Below are 18915 nucleotides of genomic sequence, written 5' to 3'. Positions count from 1 at the left end.
GAACAATAAAATTGAACAGCAGAGACTTAACATATACATAATTCTGCCTCCCAAAATTAGTACAAAATATTCTGCAGAACTTAGTTATCTATTGCTGCACAAACTCAGTAGTGTAAAAATAAAAAAAGCATTTAAAAAACATCTCAATGTCTGTGGATCAGGAATTCAGGAGAAGACTGACTGGGTGGTTTTGGCTCAATATTTCTCATGAGATTCACAGAGATGTTGTTAGTGACTGCAGTTATCTGATGACTTGACTGAAGCAGGAGTATCTCACACTTCTTTTTTTATTGTTATGTTAATCACCATATATTACATCATTTGTTTTTGATGTAGTGTTCCATGATTCATTGTGCATAACACCCAGTGCTCCACGCAGAACGTGCCCTCTTTAATACCCATCACCAGGCTAACCCATCCCCCTACCCTCCTCCCCTCTAAGAACCCTCAGTTTGTTTTTCAGAGTCCATCATCTCTCATGGTTCGTCTCCCCCTCTGACTTACTGCCCTTCATTCTTCCTCTCCTGCTATCTTCTTCTTTTTCTTTTTTCTTAAAGTATGTTGTGTTATTTGTTTCAGAAGTACAGATCTGTGATTCAACAGTCTGGCACAATTCACAGCGCTCACCGTAGCACATACCCTCCCCAATGTCTATCACCCAGCCACCCCATCCCTCCCACCCCCAACCACTCCAGTAACACTCAGTTTGTTCGTGAGATTAAGAATTCCTCATATCAGTGAGGTCATATGATACATGTCTTTCTCTGATTGACTTATTTCACTAAGCATAACACCCTCCAGTTCCATCCACGTCGTTGCAAATGGCAAGATCTCATTCCTTTTGATGGCTGCATAATATTCCATTGTGTATATATACCACATCTTCTTTATCCATTCATCTGTCGATGGACATCTTGGCTCTTTCCACAGTTTGGCTATTGTGGACATTGTGAAGCAGGAGTATCTACTTTCAAACTGATTCACCCACATAATTAGTAAGTTGGTGCTAGTGGTTGGAAAGAAGCCTCAGTTCCTCATCATGTAGGTCTTTTCACAGGCTTCCTGGAATATCTTCATGACGTGGCAGCTGGTTTCCCATAAGGTGAGCAAATTCAGACAGCAAGGTTGAAGTTGCAAGGTGTTTTATGACAGCCTCAGAAGTCACATGCTAACATTTCTGCTACGTCCTATTGCTTGTACATATCAGCCTTATTCAGTGTGGGAGGGGATTACCCAAGACCATTAATGCCTTGAGATGAGAATAACTGAGGGCCACCTTGAAGACTGATAACCATAAGCATACGTGTTAGATTTACAAACACTGATTATATATTAGTCACAGAGCAAGTTTCAACAAATTTCAAAGAATAGTATCATACAGGCAAGGTTCTTTGATCACAATGCAATTAAATTAGAAGTTAGTAACAAAAATATACACTAAATACCGCTATTTGTAAATGAGAAACACGCTTTCAAGTGACTTGTGTCAAAGAAGAAATCATAATGGAAATTTTTAGATACTCAGAACTGAATGATAATAAAACATGTGAGACACAGTGAAAGTAGTTCTTCACTGATAACTTCTAGCCTTACTATTTACATTAAAAAAAGAAGAAAAGCTGAAAATTAAGAAACTAAGTTTCCAATTTAAGTGGTAAGTTAATGAATGAGTAAACCCAAAGAAAGTAAAAGTAAGTAGGTGATAAAAGAGCAGAAATCAAGAAATTAGAAAAGATTAACAAAACTAAAACTGCCTCTTTACAATGATTAAAATATGGACGAATCTTTGTCAATGAGAACCACAAAAATAGAGAAGACACAAATAAATATAAGGTGGGCACAATTACAGGGGATGCAGAGATTCAGATGATAATGAGAGAATTTTGTCAACAATTGTATGGGAATACATTTGAAAATTTAGACAAAATAGACATAGTATTAGAAAAATATAACTTATTAGAACTGACTCAAAAAGAAATAGAAAACCAGAAATAGTCCTTAAATAATCCTGTTAAAGAAACAGAAGCAATAGTAAAACAGAACAAAACAAAACAAAAAACTTCTGTAAAGAAAATACCAGTTCCAGATGGTTTTACAGATGTGTTTCACCAAACTTAGAAATATCAGATCATTCCAACCTTACATAAACTTTTTCAGAGAGAAGAAAAAAAGATAATACTCTTCCAACTCATACTATAAAACTTAGCTACCAAATAACTTAGATACCAAATCCTAATTACAAAAAATGAAAAAAAAATCAGGCTTGTTTTATTCATTAACACAGATGCAACAATCCAAAACAAATATTAGCTGATCAAATCCAATGATATATGTACAATGAATCATAAAATTCCTTGAGTAAGTTGAGTTTACTTCAGGAAAGAAAATTTAAATATTAGGAAAATCTCTAAATGTAATTGATCACAACAGATTACAGGAGAAAAACCATATGGTCATGTCAACAGATGCAGAAAAAGCCCTTGATAAAATTCAATATACATTTAATTAAAATTTTAGTAAATTAGAACTAAAACTGAACTTCCTTTACTTCATTGAGAGGTCTCCAAAAACTCTACAATAAATACCATCCTAAAGAAATACATCCTAAAGAATGTTAGAGAATTAAAATTACAAACAAGACAAACACACCATTACCACTTCTTTCTAACATTGTGCTTTAGGACCTGGCCAGCACAATAAGAAAAGGAAAATAAGCCAAAGGCGACAGGATTATTTTCTCTAAATATATCAAACATAGTTATTTTATATTCCATGTCTCATAGTTTTGAGTTATTTGCAGATGTCTTTCTGCTATTTGTTGTTTTAGCTGGTTCTTGTTCTTGATGTCATGCTTCCTTGTGCGTTTGGTGATATTTGATCGTGTTCATTCATTTCCTTTGGAACTTTATCTGTGGAATTTATTTGAACCTGAGATTTATATCGGCTTCTACCAGGCACCTGGGGCACTACCAGTTTAGGACCATTTTATACTAAATTCTTGGTTTGAGGTTTTTCAGATCTTCTAGATCTGATTGCATATGGTGTAAAGTCTAAGTTGTAGTTATGGAGTCTTAGGAGGTGATTCTTCTTTCCTGTATTTATTGCTATTGCTGAGGTTTAAAACAGTAATTTTCTGAGGCGCCTGGGTGACTCAGTTGTTTAAATGTAGGACTCTTTATTTTGGCTCAGGTCATGATCTCAGGGTCGTAAGATAGAGCCCTGCATCAGGCTCCCTGCTAAGTGGGGAGTCTGCTTGAGATTCTCTCTCTCCCTCTACCCCTTCCCCTGCTCGTTCTCTCTCTCTCTCTCTCAAATAAATAAATAAATAAAACCTGGAAAAAAAAACCCAATAGTAATTTTCTTGCAATTTCCTGGGTGTGGGGATGGGGCAAGTTTTTTATAGTTCACCTGTACCTTGGAGTAGAGAGAGCCCTTTGGGATTCTAAATTAATGCAAGGGAGCGTTTGCCCAACTTGGAAAGACCCTGCCTGTGCTTTATCTTCTCTCCCATATATACCCTGAGAGACCATGAACACTGAAGTTCAATTTCATCTGTTAGCAAGTACCCCTATATCACTTATTTATTGCCACAATAGTATGGCATAACATACCATTAAAAAATTCAGTGGCTTAAATTAATAAGCATTTATTATTGCACAAGAGTCCTCAAATTCATGGGATGGTTCTCATTCAGCTGGTCTCACTTAAGTGTCTGCATTCAGTTACAGTCAGATATATACCTCTGTTGCTCTTGGCTGGGCCCTCTCATGTTGAGGGTCAGCTGGTTATACCTGATCAAGAGATGGTTGTTTTGATGCTCTTGGCTGGGAAAGCATGGCTCTCTTGCAGGCTTATACTATTCCAGGCTTATACTCATAGTAGAGGCTAGAGTTCAAGAGAAAGAATAGAAGTATGCAAACTCTAAATCTTAGGCTTAGAACTGGTGCACTATGACATTCTCCCCATTCTACTGGGCAAAGCAGTCAGCACAAGTCAGATTCAAAGTGTGGGAAAATAGAATCCATCTCTTGATGCAGGGAGTTTCAAAGTTATATGGCAAAGGACATGGATTCAGGGAGAGGTGAATTGGTGCCATTTTTGTAGCCAATGTATCGCAGCCCCCAAGACTAAAGTTGGCTTCAGTGTTCTGCATACTTCTCTGATTACGCCTTCACTTGGATTTTGGCTGGGGTGTTTTTTATTTTCTTGCCAGCTCATTGATGCATTTAAGAAGATTAAAAAAAATTTTAATCTATCATTTTTTAACACTTAATCACGTTTTCGGTGGGAAGATCAACTAAGCACCTAGTCTGCCATACTGCTTGAATGACAGACAGTTTGATGAGTTCTTGTCTCTGCACCTGTGTGGTTCTCTACCCTAATTCTCTTTCCCAACTTGAAAATCCCCAAATGCCTCCTTTATGCTTCTTTACTTCTTTGACCGCCCCTCTTCACAGAGGCAGAGCTGACTGTTGCCTCTACACTCAAAGTATTTTGTGCCCATCTCTATTAAGGCATGGAATTTCTAACACAGCAATCATAATTTGTGAAGCTCAGGGCCCCTTGTTAAGAAATTATTAAGAATTTCAAGACAGTGACAGCAGAGCATTAAACCAAGAGTGGGGCCTTTTTAAGTAGGGGGCTCTGTGTGACTGCACAGCTCACACTCCTACAAAGCTGGCTCTGAGAGTAAATTATTGGTTTACATCTCCCTCTCCTTTATACATCACTGGATGGCTGTGAAAGAACACTGCCCAGGGTAAGCCTGTCTGATTCTTCTTAATCAGTAAATGGTTGTTGAATTAACAAATGAAAACTACACCATGTTCTCAATTCTAAAACATATCAACCCTTGGATAACAGCTTTAAGAGAAAAGTAAAAGCTGAAAAGCTGAAAAGAGAAAAGAAAACCGTATTAAATGTCCCTATCCATTGTAAGAGGTGTTCCATTTTCAGAATAGTTAACAAACTGTACATCTTGGAACTCAGAAAATGTGGTGTCCTACATGATGGCTGTTCTGACACTTCACGGAAAGCAAAATGGTTCTTTCAGTTCTAAAGCGGGTTCCTGGGACCAAGTTTCTATTTTATTTTCAGCCGTATCTGTTCTTGGCCAGTCCCCGGGCTAGAAATGATCTGTAACCTTAGCTCATGATTGAAAATTCTTGATGGAACCAGTCTTGTGGGGGCAAGATAGGTAACCATTCTGCGGCCCCCCACCCCCAGATTTCTAGGTTTCCTTGCGGAAGGGCTTCCCAAACTCCTTTATGTCATTTATGGCATGTGGCATCTTTAAACATTTCTCTGGAGAAGGGGGAAAGGGCTTAGTTCCCAGCTTTAACTCTTTTGGGCCTGTGACTTCTACGTTCCCTGCCTCAGTTTCCCCCTTTATACAAGGAAGAGAGCCAGCAACCCCAAAGGGGTACAGAGAAAAGGGAGTTGTTGGGTGAATGTTGAATCATAATTACTTCAAAGGTCTGTTCCTGGAGAGAAGGACAGTTGGTCTCCCAAGGCTCCCAAGCCCTCACTTCACCATCCCAAAGCTTTTAAGACCAGAAACGGTGGAGGAAGAAAGAGGGCTTTGAGGATGCACACTCTTCTCCACCCCAACTTTCAGTGCCTGAGGCAGTGTTCCTTCACACCCACCCTGGAAAATCAGAATCCAGGACCGGCCCCTCCCCCCACAGTTTCAGCCCCTCCCCCTGCGGCTTCCCCTGTGGGCGCCCCCCCCCCCCATTACAGCATCGCTTTGGGCGCCAAGACGGATTCCAGCCAGGAACTGCTGCAGTCAGCGCTCCTCCGCCTCTCCTGGCTCCTGCAGCCTTGTGTCCTGGCTCTGCAGCCTCCGGCTTGTGCTTCGGACAGTCCCCTTTCCCTTCCCCACCCCGCCCCCGCCATGGCACAACCCCTGGCTCAGGGCCTAGAGGTGGGCGGGCACAGTGGGTACGGGTGGGGGCCCCAGCAAAGTCGGCAGGTATAGCGGGGTTCTCCCTCCACACTGGGAATGCCTGGGCTGTGCAGACTGTGGGTGGGGGACTCCGGTCTGTGGCTCGGAGGCCGGGCACAGCGCCCCACCCTGGCAGGGGCTGGGGCAGAGAAGGGGCTCCTTGAACCCAGGCCAGGAGCCGAAGTCGGGTAGCTGACCGGGAAAACCCGAAGAGCCTCCTAAGGGGCTTTGTATGGGGGGCTGTGTGTGACATTCAGGGTGTGACTGTGCCTCGGTGGGCGCGAGACCGTGCCCGTGAGGCTGTGCGACTGTCTCCTCAACCGCCCGCCTCTGGGCTTGGGTCCCTGCGCCCAGGTCCGGCGGTGCGTGGTCGTGACACCGTGTGCCTGTTCCTGGGTCTGGCGGACACGGACCCGGTGGTCCCCGGGGAGGGGAGCTGGTTCGCACCCCGGAGCTGGGCCTCCCCAGCGCTGTCCCTCAGCCGGGCGGGCGCTCCTCGGAGACCCCGGCGGCCGTCTGCCGGCTGCGACCTCGGCCCTCCCGGGTCCGGTGCGGGGGCTGGGAGCTCGGTCCCCCTCCCTCTCCCGGGCTCCGGGCTCGGCAGCCCTGCGCGGGGGCGGGGGCGGGGGCGGAGCGCGCGGGCGGGATCCCCCCGCCTCCCCTTCCTGGTCCCCGGGAAATCCAGCCTCCGTGGCTTGGCCGCCTCCCGCTCCCGCGCCCGCTGCCGCTCGGCGCTCGCTCGGGGCTCCGCAGCCGGCGCGGCCCCTCCGCTGGGGGCTCCGCAGTGCCGGGCCCCGTCCCTGCGCGCCCGCCCGCCGCCGCAGCGCCCCCGGCCCGGGCCGCCGGCACCATGTAACCCGGCCGGAGCCCGAGCCGGGCCAGGTAAGCCGCGGGGAGGGGTGGGGACGGGGCCGCGCTCGCGGCGCCCTCTGCAGCGCCCCCCAGCCTCGGCCTGGCTGCGGCCCCGGCGCCGCCCACGCCCCGGGCTCCCGTGGCCTCGGCTCCCGGCCCCGGGGTGGGGGGGGAGGGCTGGGCCTCCGCCGCCGCCCCCGCCCCCGCCCCGGCCTGGCGGCCGCGGGCCTGACCCAGAGCACCGGCGGGGGCACCACGCGGAGCCGGACCGGCTCTCGCGGGTAGAGCCGCGGGGGCCCGCCAGCTCCGGCCCGGTGCTGGCCGGGGCTGGAGGCTCGGTTTTGGGAGGGATTAGCCAGTCGGGTTTTGGGGGGAAGTGATGGTGCTGGGGAGATCCGGGGAGAAGTTTCCTTTGCAGGTGTGTGAGTGTGAGTGCGTGTCACTGTGCCTGTGATGAGTGTATGAATGTGTCACCGTGTGGGTCTGTGGGTGATTGTGTATGCCAGTGTGTGCAGTGTGTGCGTGTGTCATTGTGGGTGAGAGTGTGTGCGTGTCAGTGGGTGTATGCAGTGTGAGTGTGGAGTATGTTACTGTGTATGTATCTGTAGACATGTGTGTGAATGAGTGTGTGTTGTCACCGTGTGTGCCTGTGTATGTCTCTGTGAGTGTGTGTGTGAATAGGATGTGTGTGTGTCAGTGTGACTGTGTCTGTGAGTGGTTCCAGGTATCTGTGGCTTCTGTGTGTGTGTGTGTGTGTGTTGGCTGTGTGAGAATGTATCTGAGCAGGGTTCACTCTGAATCACTGACACCTAGGCTTTGTCCCTCCTTCCCCCCCAGGGGGTTCCTGGCCGTGGTCTGGAGGCAAGGGATGGGGAGATCAGACTTTTCTGAGGTCAGATCATCCCTCCTCCCCTGTGACTCCTCACCCCCAACTCAGGCAAGAGCTGCATTGTACTCCCTACCTTGATCCTCACCTTCACCTACCTCAGGGGCTATCCTCTGTGATGTTACTCATGTCCTTCCTGCCTGCTGGGGCCCCTGGTGGTAGTAGGGCCAGGGGTGAGCTGGAGTGTGTGTGCTGCTTCTTGGAGCCTAGGAACTTGTGTCATCCCAGTAATGTTCACCAAGGGCCCTTTAGTCCAGGAGCTGAGGAGGCCAGGTGGAAGCTTCTGTCCTGTTGTTAGTCATCAGAGCAGGTGGCTGTCTCCGGGACTTCCAAGTCCTAAATTTCCAAGTTCTGGGTCATTTGTTCAGTCCCTTGGCTCCAGGTGGGTCTGTGCTAAAGCTCTTTGAAGTAATAATAGTAAGAAAACAATGCCCTTGTATCTGTCCAGGGCTTTTGAAAAATACTCCACCCTCAATTCCTTCTTCTTATCCCCCCAGTAGCTTCAGGGAGCAAGCAGGCCAGGTTAAGCCATATGAAATTGCCAGTATTCAACTGTTTTTGTTTTTTACCTACAAAACCAGCAACTTCACATAGTTCAACTTAATATAATGCCAATTTACAGATGAGGATGCTGAGGCTTGAGAAGTGAATTGCATTTCTCATGAAAGACTCCAACCCAGGTCTTTGGGTGAATCAAAGAGTTGGGCTGGGCCAAGGTTAAAGAGTGGTACCTCCTGGTGTGTTCTGTCTGACCCTGGGGGCACTGATCTCCATCTCCACCCAGCATTTCCTGAGTTCTGGGGCTACTTCTGCACCCAGCTGCCAAGGCCTAAAAGGGAGAGAGGGGGAGAAGAGAGGAGGGAGGGAAGGGAGAGAGGCTTCGTGAGTTGGCAGTGAATCAGGGTCTAAAAAGGGAGCTGGGAGGGCTAGGGTGGCAGGTGTTTCTAAAAGGAACATGAACATAGGATGAACAGCCTCAGATACAAACCCTGCAGCCCCCACCCCCACTGCCCCACTGATCTAGCAGGCAGTGCCCACTGCATTTTATGCCAGGGGGCTCACGTCCAAGGAGTGAGCTTGTATATAGGAGAGGAACCTTAGAATTGACTTGGTCTAACCTCTTAATTATAAAGTGAGGACACTGAAGCCCAGAAGGGAGGGGACTTGCCCAAGGTCACACAGCAAACTTGTGTGTTCCTGGCTAGTCTTAGCCCAGGAACTTTCCAACCCTCCCTGTTATTCTCCATTCCTGGAACTCCCCCCCACCCCAATCCATGCCCATCAGAGCTGAGAAGAGGGGATTTGAGGAGAAGAATCAAAGGCCCAATAAGCCTAAGGTTGTAGATCCTTTAACCTGGGACCCTTTTTAAAAGAGAGAACTAGATGTTATTGGGGATAGGAATTCATAACCATACCCACCACCGAGTAGGCCATGGGCTTGTCTTGATTCCTGCTGGTGAGGGGCTGGAGCTGCTGAAGGCCAGACTCCCAGACTTTCTTCTGTGGCAGTGCCTGCTTTCAGCTGCTGCCTGGCACCTCACATCATCTCTCTCCAGCTGATGTTGGGGCTTGAGCTGGCTGAGCTCCATTTTCCTTCATCCCACCCAGTTTCTGATGCATTTTGCCTCTAGCTGGCCTGACAATTCCTTATTTCATGGGTTCCTGTTGGGTAGAGAAACTTCTGGGGATTTTCTGGTTTTGGAAGGGTCTGTAGTACCATTAACCCTTTCTAATTAAACTTCCAGAAGTCTAGGGTAAATGATAACTGTCCCCATTTTACAGATGGGAAGACTGAAATTCAAAGAGGGGCCTTCTATTTGTTTTTTTTTTTTTTTTTTTGTCTTAATCTACTAAGATCAGTAGAAGATGTTCTTGGAGTGAGGGGATAAAGGAGGCAAATGACAACAGCACCTTTTGTCCAGAGGGGCTTCTACAGACCCCTTCTACTGTCTTACCAATTCCATGGTCAGGAAACCTTTCCAGAGTTTGATTTTATTCCCACTTGGTGGATTCAATGTTTTGTCTCAGTGGGAGTTGGAAGAACAGATGTGTACCCTCCTCTATACAAGCATTATGTCTTGATTCCTTCTTTACCCACCTGCCCCTCCCCACCCCAGTCTGAAGACTGCTGGCTCAGTGGGCCTCCTGCTGTCTGGGGAGTCTGAGTTTGAGCTGGGGTGAGGCAGTGGCACCATCGTTATGGTAACAAGCTGCCAGCTCATTGTTGCTAATAACTTGTCAAGTCCCTGGGCTCAGATGCAGCATGCCTTCCCACCAGCCCTTCTCCCCATGTCACAGAAAGAAAAAGTGAGGCTGTGAGGGAGGGGCTGACGAATAAGGGTGTCTGGGGAAGTGGATGGCCTTGTCCTTGGGTTGCAGCTAGAGAGCTAGGGGTAGGTCTCTTGGGGGCTGATTTGCACATTTGATTACATAAGTTTGTGTATGATTGCATGGGCTGTTACATGTGAATACACCCAAAACATACTTGTATAGACCTGTACATGCTAGCTGACATGTTCATGCGCTTTTACACAGCAACCCACATGTAAACATGCTTCCAAGCACCAGAACATGATTGCGCATGAATACTGCCTCTACCATCTGCACATAAGGCACCCAAGAAATCTGGGTTTGTGGGGGTGTCCAGGTGTGTGGGTGGGGATCTGATCTTTTTCTGAAGCAGCTTCAAAGTGTCTTGTTAACAAAGGGACAGAATGGTACCAGGGTTCCTTCCTCCTTCCAGCCAGGAGCTCAGAATGGGAGTGGGCTGGGAGTGATGTGGGGGCTCAAGCTCCTAGCTCCTGAAGGCCCTGCTTCTATGTCCTTCGGGTTCAGGTATCCCCTGCCCCCCATCACTCTCCGTTCTTTCTCATCCTCTCTTCTTCCTATGTGTAAATATTAAAGGGCTGAGCCTGCAGGGCTGATGTAGACATGGGGAGGGAATGAAATTGAAAAGGATTCCCTTGCCCCCATCCTGACACCCCCACGCTCCAGTCCCCCGCTCCTGCCTCCTCCCCTTTCCCTTCTCCCCTCCCCTCAATCAGTGCTTCCACATGTCTCTCCTCCCCCCAGTCCAGATGGGAGCTGGCTCCTTCAGAAAGGGGGCTCAGATCAGGGTGTGGGGAGCCACCTCTCTCTGCCTCCCCCCACCACATCTGCCTACAGGGCTGGGAGCCCCCACGTGAGTATTTCTCTTATCTTTGGGGTGGTGGTTAAGAAAGAAAAGTGGTTTTTAGAACCAGCTGTGAGTGGCGTTGAGAGGCTCTGGGCTGAAAGGAGGTGGGTGGGGTCCTCTCTCTAGGCTCCCTCAGGGAAGCCTCGTGTCTGGGTTTCTTTTCTCTCCTTGGACACAGAGGGAAGGGAGCAACACCAGGTGTTCCCGGTGGATGGGAGCGAGCGTGGGATGGGCAGGGGAGAGGGGCTTCTGTTCTAAAGAGCACCGGTGTGTGGTGAGGTAAATCTTTTTGGCATCCTGGGTTTCTGGCCGTCGTGCCCGGAGAGTGGCTGGGAGCTGTCCCGAGTGCTGAACGGGACTCGGCAGGGATTTGCTCCTTCGGAACTGTCTTGGGTCTTGAATGGGGCTGCATTGGAACCCGATGACGGAAATGTGACTAGGCAGTGCCGAGGGCTCACTAGAAAAATTCTCCCAGATGACCCATTTAACAAGGACGGAGTCCCTGGATGGAAAGATAGATTCTGGGATCCTCCTTCTGGCTTTAGGCCTCACAGTTAGTTATTAGTGGTATTTGAAAAAAAGAACTCTTTTCCTGTTTCAGTTCCCTCTCCCCTTTCCCAAATCACCTTTCTGTTAGTGTGGGGATAAGAATGGAGGATGATATTGTGGCTGTAAGTTCTCTTCTCCTGGATAGTTTTTAGTGCAACAAGATTGGGGGTATGGACACCAGCTTTTCTCCTACTGAGTCCCACAAGTTCAGGCTCAAGGCAGTTCTGGATTAGGACAGCTTAGGTTTTGCTAGTTAGGCCTGGGGTAGATAGGGCTCAGGAGTTCAGGACAATTTGACTGACTAGGTGGCACCCCTCTGCCCAGCATACTTTGGAATTGAGGACAGGGGACAGTGAAATATTCCGAAAGCCTGTCTCATTCTCTGCCCTCCCCAACCACAGCTTAGAGCAGCATTTGGGAGAGACTTTTATTGGGGAGGAGGATTTCCAAGCAAAGGATTCAAGGAGTGGGTGGGGTTGTTCAATGCCATGGAGCAGAAAAGGAAGAGGCTACTGGAGACAGGGCAATGGGAAAAGAGGAAGATCCGGGGAAGAGAAAAACCCCTCAAATTAGGGGATAGGGTCTAGGTTTTAATCTTCAGCTTCCTTGGAAATCTTTTCCCCACCAACCTAGCGTCATCTCAATTTTCTGGATTCTTGTGCTTTGTCTTTGTAACTCTGAAGGGAATTGAGCAAGGAGTTATTTCTCCAGGTCCCTTCCCTTGTCATCCCAGGGGAATGAGAGCCAAATGTCAGGACATGCAGATGAGACTGTGGGGAACAACAGGCAGGAAGGGTTGATGGCAGCTTCACCTTCTATCCCCAAGAGCACAATCAAATATTCAAATGGGATCCTTCTTGAGAGGAGAGCAGAGAGGGTTTCCAAATGATGCTGGGCAAAAATTGGGTGTGGCAGGGAGTTCAAGAAAAGGGGGAAGTATCTAGGGACCCCAAACTGAGCCAGTTCATTCTTTCCCAGATGTGACTTTTAGTTAATAAGGAGCCCATCACCCATCATGTTTTTAATGTAACTCATCAAGATGATTCTTCTCTTCTCTAGCTACTTGGGAGGAGCTGAGTTTTCCTATGCTGTGGGTGCTGGGAGGTGGTGGGTGTGGGTGTGGGTGCCTGTTTGGGGAGGGGAGGTGTTTGTGCTCCACTCAGCTCCCTTGGTTACATAACAGCTTTGATAAGATTTTACTTTGGAGCTGTAGCTACTGCTTGAAGCAGTCACCCCTCCACCCCCACATGGAATACTGGATGTCCACCCCCCTCTCCCTGGCCCCTTGGAGAGTCCGGCTATTCATGATCCAATGTTCCAGCAGCCACTTTCCTGCTGGGAGTTGTCTTCAGTTCCCCTCCCTGCTCCCTACCCAGCTCCTGTTTTTTAAATACTTGCTTCTTTTGTTATCTTGAGCCAAGGTCACCACCGTTACATTTTCAAGCCTTAAGGTCTGGCCTCTCTTTGGCAGGGTCCTTGGGCTGGGATGGAAGGGGTTCACTGGACATCATGAAGTTGCCCTCTAGGGAAGAAGAGCAGCATCCCAGGAGGTTTGAGGGCCCAGAGATAATCTTCTGACTGTTCCCTCCTGTGCCCCAATAACTGTTTTGGAGCCTGGGAGCAGTGGACTATACACAGAGGTACTGGGAGGAAAAACTCTGGTCTTGATATTTTCTTTTTATTTCCCCTTTTTGAATTAAAAACTTGTATATGTACATGGGGATGGGGGTGGGGGCTGCCTCTTGGGTGGGGAAAAAGTGCACCCATTCCAAGGTGCCCTTGCTTCGTTGCAACTGATCCCCCAGGTTGTCTGAGGAAATATTGGTTACTACAGGCATGGGACAAGGGCATAACAGACCATTTTTAGAATGACTTTTTTTTTTTCCCTGAGAGTGGGTGGGAATGGGGTGTGTCCAGGAGTGGGGGATATCCTATTGATAGTAGGAACAACTTTCCAAATGGAGAAGTGGGAGACTGGCAGGGAAGAGAGCAAGTGCAAACTTGTGATGTCCCTTGGAGAGAATATGGACTCCTGGCTTTGTGCGCAGGACAGAAACCAGGGGAGGGGCTGGATAGCTCCGCTATTCTGGTGCACATGCATGTGTATTGCTGCCTGTGAGTGGGTCTGTGACTGCGCGTATGTACACACATATGCATGAGCATGCTGTATGAATGTGTCAAACACATTTATGATTTTGTGTAGAAGTGTAGACATGTATATGTAGGTGTACGTATGTATACCTTTATGTGTGCATCCATGTATATATGTGATTTTGAAGGCAATGACTTAATTAAACCCGTGTGTGTGTGTGTGTGTGTGTGTGTGTGTGTGTGTGTGTGTGTGTTGGGGTGCTCACCCAACAATGCATATATGAGAGTGTAAGTTTGCTTGTGAGCATGTGTGTGGGGACACATGTGCACACATGAATTAATAGCATGTGAATATATCTACATAAGCTGGGTCATATGAATAAATGTGACAGAGAGAAAGAACGAGAGAGAGAGAGATTCTGACTGAACACTGGGGCTGTCCAAAAGTTGTTTTCCCACACACTTGAATTTGATCCCCCCTGATGCCTGTGGCTCTTCTCCAGAAAGCAGCCTCCTGGGGTGTCTCAAATTCTCATTCACAGGGACCCAACTGTTCCTCACTACCATCCATATGATGGGGATTTGCAGAGGAGAAACCTATACAGGCCTTGGAGACAGCTGAGTGAGGGAGCCCAACCCAAGGCTGATCGGATGCTATGGTGCTCAGGAGTGTATGTGGGAAGAGGGTATGGGAGCTTAAACACTAACATGACGACAGACATTTTAAGAATCCAGCAGAACGAGGGGGGCTTAGAGGGTGAAGGGAGCAGGGATATTAGAGAGGGCCAAGTGTGTGTATGAGCTTCACATTTGTGGGGCATGTGGCAGTATGTGTGTGTGTTACCTGTCTATGCTTTCATATGCCTATCTTGACATAAGTGCACTTTCTAACATGTACACACATGAACGAATCTACAGGAATGTGTAGATCAACACAAGGATTTGTCAACATGTACATGCATGCTAACAAACATACACATATGAACAGAGTGTGCAGAAATATGTGGGCATCTGCTAACACTGGCCCGATTGCAACTGGTGAGCACATACATGTGCACCTCACTCACCCACTTACATGTTAACAACAGCCTGCAAATAGTCCCTTTTCCACCACCTGCACCTCACCCAATGCATCCATTCATTCAGCCAATGTTTATTTTATGCCTGTGATCTGCTACATTCCGTGCTGGACACTGGGGGATGGTCCTTCATCTCAGGTAACTTATAATCTAGGGAAGGTGAAAGACCTGAAACCAAGTAAGGAGAGCGTTAAGGAAGGTGGGAGGACGTAAGTGGTCACTGGGGTGGTGGAGGCCTATAGAGACGTTGGTCAGTTCTGGAGTGGGGAAGGGAGGGCTTTGGTGAAGGAGCCATAGGAGAGGAGGCCTTTGAGCGACAACTTGAAGTTGTAACAAGTGTTCCCCAGGTGGACAACTGTAGGAAAAGGTGTTTCAGTGACAAGAAATGTCCCAGATGGTCTCCTTACTCCCACCATTGCCAGGCCCTCCTCCATAGATTCTCCCCTGCAAAAGCAGCCTGACTAAGATGAGGTCATGCATTTCCAATGGCTTTTCATCTCAGAGTGAAATCCATAATGCTTAGTGGGGCCTCAGTGACATAAGTGCCATGTGTAAAATGGCTTCCGGTGACCTCCCTGATCTCAGGTGCCACCCCTACAAGGGCTTCCTTTTGGTTCCCCGAAGATGGCAAGCACAGGCCAACCTCAAGGCCATTGTACTAATTTTTCCCTCAGCTTCATAGGTTTTTCCCCCAGATACCCATGTGATTTGCTCTCTCACTTTATTCATCTTTGCTCAAAAGTCACTTTTGTTTTGGAGAGGCCTCACCCACAGTCTACCTTAGATACCCCCTTGTCTTCCTGTCCCCTCAGCCCACTCCATTGTTAAATATATGTGAGCCGAGCCCAAGGCGGATCAGATACTGTGGTGCTCAGGGGTGTATGTAGGGAATATACATCTTATACGGTCTAACATACATTCTGTACTAGAAAATGAACTTCTTCAGAATGAGAGCTTCATCCGCTGTGTTTGCTACTCTACCTGCTGTGTCCAGAGGAGTGCGTGGCTTTAGTAGGTGTTCAATACATATTTTTTGAATAAACACAATTTAGGTAGATCACGTTGGCAGCCAGTGAGAATAGATGGGGTTGGACCAAGATGCGAGACAGGGAGATCAGTTAGAAACCCACCGAAATAGCTTTGGTGAGAACTTAGGATGAGGGCCGCTTCGATGTTGAACACTGGCAGTGGAGGTGGAGGAAAGGAGATAGAATGCGTGCACTCTCATGCACACATGTGCACACCTATGACTTTAGCCACTCAGATCTATTGTCTTAGCTGGAGAAGGCTAAGGAAGAAAGTAAAAATGTCTTTATGTGTGTATGCAGTGCGTATGTCGTGAACACCCATGGCAAGCTGGACACCCTCCAGCTAACCTTGGCTGACCGTTCTCCCTTCCTTTTGGATCTTGGCACCGCCACCACGCATACGCCCACCCCTGCCAGCCAGGTTGCAGAGGGCTGCCGTGTCGGGGTCCCTCTGGCTCCATTGGGTCAGTCATACGGGGCTCCTGCCTTCGGGAACAACGTCCTGAACAGTGGGAGGGGTATTAGGAGGTCAGAGCCACGGAGACTTAGAACTGGGACAGAGGCATGCGGACCCCGAAAGGAGTGCTCAGAGCCGTTGAGCTGAGGCCCAGTCCAGACTTCCTGAGGCCCGATGTGGAGGGAGGGCAGCCTCCTCAGACAGCATTTTCCCTCCTCTCTTCCTCTCCCTGCTCCATTCTGGGTCCTCTCTCTTGGGGTGGGTGCCTTGGCCAAGTATGGGCTCAGGAGTGAGTGGTCCCCCCAGGCTGTGATGTGAATTCAGGTATGTGGGGGTACCCAGGGAAAAGGGACCCGATTTCCAGAGGACAGGCCGGGGGTTTGGGGGTAAGGGAGGAATCTCTCTTGAGAGTCTCAACTTTGGCCGTTATCCTTTCTCCCAAGAGACACGGGGACTCGCGTTCGTGTAGCACCGTGAGGGACTGAGGTTAGACCTCAGGCGGGGCCAATCGGCGGCCCGCGGGAAGGGACAGAGACTTGGGGCGCGGGGAAAGCTGGGAGGAGGGCCGGCTGAGAAAGGGAAGAAGTGGGAGTGGTGGGTCAGCCCCGCCCCGTGCCGCTCCCGGACCTAGGGTAGGGGCGGTTAAGGCCTGAAATCCTTTGAGGGTTCCTCCCCCAGACCTCCAAGCTTGCGTCCGCGTAGCCTCATCCCGCAGAGGCCAGGGCTCGAGCCCCTTGCAGGTTCTAGGTGTTTGGGGGCCTTCTGCCCATCTCCCCTCCATCTGGACGAGGGGCGGGGGCGCTGCCGCCGCTCCCCTCCCACCTGGGCTCGGAGCTTGGGGGTTGGGCCGAAGCTGCCGCCAGAGCCGCCCACCTGCCCGCGGTGTCATGGCAACGACTCTGCCCACGTGGACGAAGAGGAAAGGGAGAAGAGAGGAGAGGAGGTATCACGACAGACGTGAGGATGGGAGGAGGCTCCTCAGGGTCCTGCGTGCTGGAGCCCCCACCCTGCCAGTGGTCCGGTCCTAGCTGCTTTCACCCCAGAGCCCCCAGGGCAGGGTGGGGCTTGAGCTCCAGGCCTGGCCTCAGAGTGCGCATGCCTTTGGGTGTCCTGAGTAACGCTGATGACCTTGGCCTCTTGTGCTGGGGGCCTCCCCGGGCAGCGTCCTGGGGAAGATGGGGCTGTGGCATGTGCAGATCTCTTCTCTCCCCACCCTGCAAGTCCGGGATGGTGCCTGGGGCTGAGGGGATGAGAGCCCGACCTACTTCTCCATTTTCTCACTATTTTTCAAAAGGAAAATGACCCACTTTTCAGCCAATGGGACTGGGGCCCGCTCCCAGGCTGATTTCCCTGAGCCCCCCTGCCCAGGCCTCTGCCCCATCCTCAGCCTATTAGTCACGTGCTGGACCCACTTCCTGAGGGAAGCAGGTGCACCTGTGTGGAGGGGTCCTTCCCTGCCATCTGCACCAGGCTGGGGAGGGGCCTGCTCTGAGTGAGGCAGGGGTGTGCCAGGGCCTTACGGATCCTACGTCGGCTCCACTTCGGTCGGAGCCCATTGGCAGCCACAGTCCTGGGCAGTTTGAGTGTCCTGTCTGCCATCTCCATACACTCCCAGGATGCATCCTTGGAGGGGCAGGAAGGCTCTGGGGAGGGTTGGAGGAAGACCGCTCTGTATTAGTGGATGGTGGTATGCTCTCTTCTCAAGCATGGACAGGGAGAGCTTGTGGCCCTTGAGAACCATGTCTGTCTGTCTCCCTGCCTGCTAGAGCTCCTCCCAGAGAACATTCCTAGAGGGTTCTGTCTACGCCTTTCTTCCCAAGCCCCTCCCCCTCTCTAGGATATTGGTCTGGGCCTCAGAGTCCCCTCCCTCCCTCAGCTATATTGGCCTGGGCTGGCTTGGGGGGTGATTAGGGATTTAATTATTTAGTTTCTCCAGCTCAATAGATTAATTCCATCCATCACAGGCAGGCTGAGTCTTCTCCCCGTTTCAGGGCTGCCTGACCAACCCCAGAGGGAGGGAGCATCATTGCTCACCTGGGCCTAGTACGGGATCTGGGAACAATGGATAAAGTTCTTGTTGGGGGAGGATTTGGTGTATGACATTGAGCAGATGTGGGTGCCTGAGTGGTGTGAAATGAACATGTATATTTGTTGTATGGGGATAAACACGTGAATGAACATGTATGTGAGGTTTGTATCTGTGCAGCTTCTGTGTGTATAAGCATCAACGTCCGTTGGATAAAGATGCAGAGGTGTGTGAACTCTTATGGGAACAAGTTCATGTGTATCTGTGCACATTATGTGACGATGACTATATATATGACATGCCACGTGAGTTGTGTTGGATGATCTGCATGGCTTTGTAATCTGACTTTGGATGAGCACATATGTTAAACTGTGAATAAGCAGCATGTGCCTGTGTGCGCGGGAGGGATGGCAGGGATGGAGGTTTTCTGAGGCTGAGTGATGAGTCAGGGCACACCGGGGGTCCACTTGGTGGCTTCATCAAACCACTCTGGTCAGAGAGACATGCTACTTTTGACCTGCTGGGGCTTGGTCTCTCCGTGGGTGAGAATGTTGGGCCTGGACTCAGACCAGATTCCCATCCCTCTTCCACCACCTCGGTGATCTTGGGCAGTTTTCTTTGCATTTCTAAGCCTCAATTCCTCATCTGTAAAATGGAAGTAAAAATGGTAGCTCCTGCAGAGGAGGGTTTGCGAGGGCGCCATGAAGAAGTGTAATGAAAGCGCTTGATACCGTGGCTTTTTAGTTGTAGGCATTCAAAGAGCTGTGCCTTGGACTCCGGAGTTGAAAGGCACCACGGCTTGTCTGTCTGAAATGTGTTCGGTGC

At 49.4% G+C, this 18915-nt stretch overlaps 1 protein-coding gene and 1 long non-coding RNA gene across 6 annotated transcripts in view; one reads left to right on the top strand and one right to left on the bottom strand.

Moving 5' to 3' along the window:
* Positions 1–6774: 6774 nt before the first annotated feature.
* The window catches only part of DLGAP3 (DLG associated protein 3), a 63106-nt gene continuing 50965 nt past the window's right edge, over positions 6775–18915 (top strand). Inside the window, exons 1-2 of one of the 5 annotated variants that reach the window (XM_027600638.2) lie at positions 10474–10520; positions 10758–10866. The gene's annotated coding sequence lies outside the window, so the exon portion shown is untranslated. Of the gene's footprint in view, positions 6830–10473; positions 10521–10757; positions 10867–13022; positions 13050–16982; positions 17008–18915 lie in introns of those variants that run through there. The other 4 variants (XM_027600368.2, XM_027600302.2, XM_027600502.2 and 1 more) reach the window with 4 other exon arrangements.
* LOC113926030 lies at positions 8317–9732 on the bottom strand. Its single transcript, XR_003521164.1, has 3 exons — positions 9641–9732; positions 9105–9347; positions 8317–8514 (listed from the first exon to the last, which is right to left on the bottom strand). It is a non-coding gene; the product is annotated as an uncharacterized LOC113926030 (long non-coding RNA).

This window comes from Zalophus californianus, chromosome 4 (assembly GCF_009762305.2).
Source record: "Zalophus californianus isolate mZalCal1 chromosome 4, mZalCal1.pri.v2, whole genome shotgun sequence".
NCBI classification, from domain to species: Eukaryota; Metazoa; Chordata; class Mammalia; order Carnivora; family Otariidae; genus Zalophus; species Zalophus californianus.
This window is presented reverse-complemented; position numbering and strand designations above follow the sequence as displayed.